The following is a 4,361-nucleotide window of genomic DNA, read 5'->3' as shown; positions in this document are numbered from 1 at the left end:
ACTATGTCTAATAGAATACGTTAGTGGTTCTCAAACTGTAGCATGCATAAATCACAAGAATCACCCAGAGTTTCTGATTCTGTAGGTACGGGGGGACCTGAGAATTTGCACTTGTAACAAGTCTTTGGGTGATGGCGGTGCCTGCTGGGCTGACACTTTGAAAATCGCTGCTTATGGACAGACTAAATACAGCTGAGACTGGCTAGATGTTCACCAAACCTGTCTTCTCTTCCTGGATACATAGCTAAGCTACACTTCCCAGCCTACTTTGCATCTAGATGGGGCCACATGGCTAATTCTCACCAGTAGCATGTGCGTGGAGGTGATTGTTCACTTTGGGTCTGAGGCACTTGAGAGCAAGTGAGCCTTTTCCATGCTGTCTCTCTCTTTCCTTACCTACTAGCTAGATGCAAAGGATCCAGTTTCTGAGACCCTATAAGATGGTAGAAATGCTGAGTCTCTAAATGACTGCGTGAAACACGTGAACCCCATTCCCAAGGAGCCACGTAGACTATCATGTGAGTAACCAATAAACCTTTATTGTCTCTTATAAGCCATTGAGGATTATGAGTGGTTTTTTCAGCAGTTAGCCCTGTCCAGATGAAAACACTGCACTAATACAGCCATGACCTTGTAGGCAAGCCATGAGACCTCTCTGAGCCTCAGTTTCATCATCTATAAACGGGAAATGGACTAAAAGGAGCTCAAAGATCTCGTTCATCTCTAATATTTTATGATTCTATGAAAACAGTAATAATTCCAAAGTTAAGTGGAAACAATACTAAGTACAAAGAGAAATAAGAATCTCTGTTTCATTCAGCATTGTCTAGGGTACTGCTGGGATACAGAAGAGCACAGGTGTGTTCCCTACACACCTAAAGGTCAAGCTAGAGAAACAAAATTAAAGCACATGATGTCACAGTAAGCAAAACAAGACAATAATAAGCCTACCTTCTGGCAGAAGTCAAAATATGATAAAAAGCAGAGATTCTAATAAATTCTAGACGTGCCCAATGACAACTCAATCCCTCTGGAGATAGAATAAGCAATGGAAACAAGCTACTGGACTTCAGTCTGACCAACAAATATAGACTAGACAATGAGAGCTATTCCAGACTTACTTCTGAACAGCAAGAAGTGGTTCATGGTATGGAGGGGGGTGTAATTTTGAGAGAAAGTAATCAAGATCAAAATAAAGCAGGAAAATGGTAAGTAGTACATGTATCCTTAATCACTGGGAAAAGTTTCCATTAGCTACCCACAATAAGATTTTCCAGACTTTTAAATGAATGTAAATGTTAATCACAGCTTCCAATGCAAACCAAAAAACTACAACAGATACACACACAAAAAAGCAACCCAAACACGACACTAAAGATGGTCGTCAAACCATAAGAGAAGGGAACAAAAGAGGAAAGAAAGAAAAAAGACCTACAAAAACAAACCCAAAACAATTAAGAAAATGGTAATGGGAACATACATATCGATAATCACATTAATCACAGCTTCCTTCATATCTAGATGGCTCCTACATATTTTTAAGGGATAGGTACATAGACAGATAGAATATGGTAGGTGATATGATATGATATACAAAAAAAAAAAACCAAACCTGTCACTGTGCTTGTGTAAGTATTCAAAGGTATCTATTACTAGAATAAATGCCATTTTAACAAATTTTCTTACCAAATCCTTCTCCTTACCATTTTAGCATCTAATTGTCATTAAAACCAAAATGAATGGCTGAATATACAAATAAACTGCTCATGGAAATACCTGACAGAGCAAAACTGAAATTGACTTTTCAGATGGAAAATTATAGCTAACATTTTTTTCTCTCAGAGCTGGTACCAAAACAGTGTAGATCCTATGACAGAGTTAATCAGAATTGCAAAGAACAGCGATCACAGATAATTTACTAAAATGCCTCACAGCTTAGGCTGACAGCTCAGTATAAGAAAAGCAACTGATTTTAGGCTAACATACATGCATAAACAGATAAAAAATGTTAAAATATATTTGTACAGAGAGAAAAACAATTATATATTCTCGGCAAACAGGTGTTGACTAGCTACCACTGCGCCAGGGAAGCAAGGCCAGTAAGACTGAGTCCTGGCCATCAGGTTGTTCAGAATCTCCCAGGACAGACAGAGTTCATATAATGAACTACCATCTAGGCCATCATCACTGCTTGTCGGGGTGACTACAGTCTGCACATGCCTCCCATCCTGCGCCCTTCCAGTTCATTCTCACCCTGCAACAAGAATAATTTTTCTAGGGACATCCACTCCTCCTCGGTGGGGAGACTGCTTAGTCCCAGGCCTTGCAGATTTGTTTTTCTCTGTCTGGACTCAAGGCCTCTGTGGCAAACATGCTCCACCAGATCATCGGTCAGGCCAAGAAGCATCCTAGCTTGATCCCCCTCTTCGTATTTACTGGAACAGGAGCTACTGGAGCAGCACTGTATGTCTTGCGCCTGGCACTGTTCAATCAGATGTCAGTTGGGACAGAAAGAATAACCCAGAACTCTGGAACAAACTAGGTCCCAGTGATCGATGCAAGTGAATGTAGATGACAGCAAACTGAAGAAGAGGGTCCAGACTTCTAAATGAAATGTTTCACTATAAAGCTGCTTAGAATGAAGGTCTTCCAGAAGCCATCAGCACAATTTTCCATGTAACCAGGAAATATTTCCCCTCCAAAGGCACGAAATCATGTTGGTGTATTGTGTTGGGGAATACACTGATTAATAATCTGAAGCTTGAAAAAACAAAAAAAGAAGAATTTTTCTTTCTTCAGCTGTGCCACATGGCACGTGGGATCTTAGTTCCCTAACCAGGGATCAAAACCACATTCCCTGAAGTGGAAGCATGGAGTCTTAACCACTGGACCCCCAGGGAAGTCCCACGAATAATTTTTCTAAAACTTGTGACTCATCTGTTTAAAATCTGTCCATAGGTTTCCACTGACCTGAGAGCAACATCCAAAGGCTTTACCTAGCAGATAAAACCCTTCACCCTCTTCTTCTGGCCCTCTTAACCCTCTCCACCTTCATTTCCACTCTTCAGCATAAAATCTGTTGATCTCAGGGAAGCAGACCTGAGATGGAAGTAGACGTGCAAGACACTTATTGGGGAAAATGCCTGCGAAGGGTAAAGGTGGGGAAGCAGGAGTGGGCAGGGAGAGACTTCAGACTTCGATGCAGGTCTGGCACCTATGAAAGGATAGGAAAGAGGGTGAGCTGGGAAGAGTTTCAGACTGCAGACAAATCTAAAAGTTTGAACCATGCTGATGGGGAGTCCTCAAGGCAAAGTTGGCCAGTAGAGGAGTCCCACATCACACAGGGATGAGCCTGCACCAGCAGTCCCACTGGGCTCTGTGATTGGAAGGAAGGGAAGCAAGGAAAGAGGAGAAGGAGGGAGAGGGAGAGAGACTGTGTTCTGTTCACCATGGTATACCAAATGACTATCACATTAGTGGCATATAGCTAAATCTTAGTAAATGTTTACTGAATGAATGATGGACTAAGTTTGATGGGGGCACAGAGGAAGGAACCATTAATCATGTCTGGGAGGGAAATGGAAGTAAGTATTTACCAACATGCTTAAAATATTAAGACTGAGTCGTGACTGGTGGAAGGCTCTAACTCACAGAGTGTAACTTCCAATCTGGTCTTCTCTGACTTCTCTCAACAAGGGCAGATACCAAGCTAGAATGAACATAGAAGGGGGACAGGTCTACTTCCTTCTCAGGAGAAGTGGACATGTTTAAAGCTTTAAATTCTGGGAAGCAAATCACAATTTTAGAGGTGATGTATTTGAATCTCCAAGAACTCAGAGAAGATAAGGGGAAGAAGCAACAGGGAAAACTGCCAAAGAGAATGTGAGGTGCATCCAGGAAATCTTTTCATAAGCATTCAGTAAATGAATGATTCTGGCCACAGGGGAGTTATTATTGCTTCCCACTCCCTCTACTGAGAGCTCCTTCTTGATCAAAATAACCATCAGCAATGAAATTATAACAGCCAGTATCTAATCCTTTCAAAGTTAGATTTATGGATTGTATCATGATCATTAGGGACATTATTTATCTGAGCAAAACAGGAAACAAATACACTTCCCAGGGACCTGTAACTCCAATAAGGTACCAGCTGTAGTATTATAGTTAAGAAGTCATTACAAACGCCAAGGTGCTTCCTGATTCATCAATGTATACATCACAGCAGGAATTCCCTCTGATTCCAGCCTTGCCTAGACTTTTAAAATCAATTGCTATAATCCTCAATCCCACTCCACATCTGCTTTATTGTGAGGAAAAGAAATGCATTCACAGCAACTCTTTTTTTTTTTTTTTTTTTTTTG

At 41.0% G+C, this 4,361-nt stretch overlaps 1 pseudogene; it reads left to right on the top strand.

Annotated features, from left to right (window-relative positions):
- The first annotated feature begins 2,371 nt into the window (after positions 1–2,371).
- On the top strand, positions 2,372–2,690 carry LOC112062127 (cytochrome c oxidase subunit NDUFA4-like; annotated as a pseudogene).
- The last annotated feature ends 1,671 nt before the right edge of the window (positions 2,691–4,361 follow it).

Source organism: Physeter macrocephalus, chromosome 20 (assembly GCF_002837175.3).
Source record: "Physeter macrocephalus isolate SW-GA chromosome 20, ASM283717v5, whole genome shotgun sequence".
Lineage (NCBI taxonomy): Eukaryota > Metazoa > Chordata > Mammalia > Artiodactyla > Physeteridae > Physeter > Physeter macrocephalus.
The sequence above is the reverse complement of the archived record's forward strand: the minus strand, read 5'-3'. Positions and strand labels throughout refer to the sequence as shown.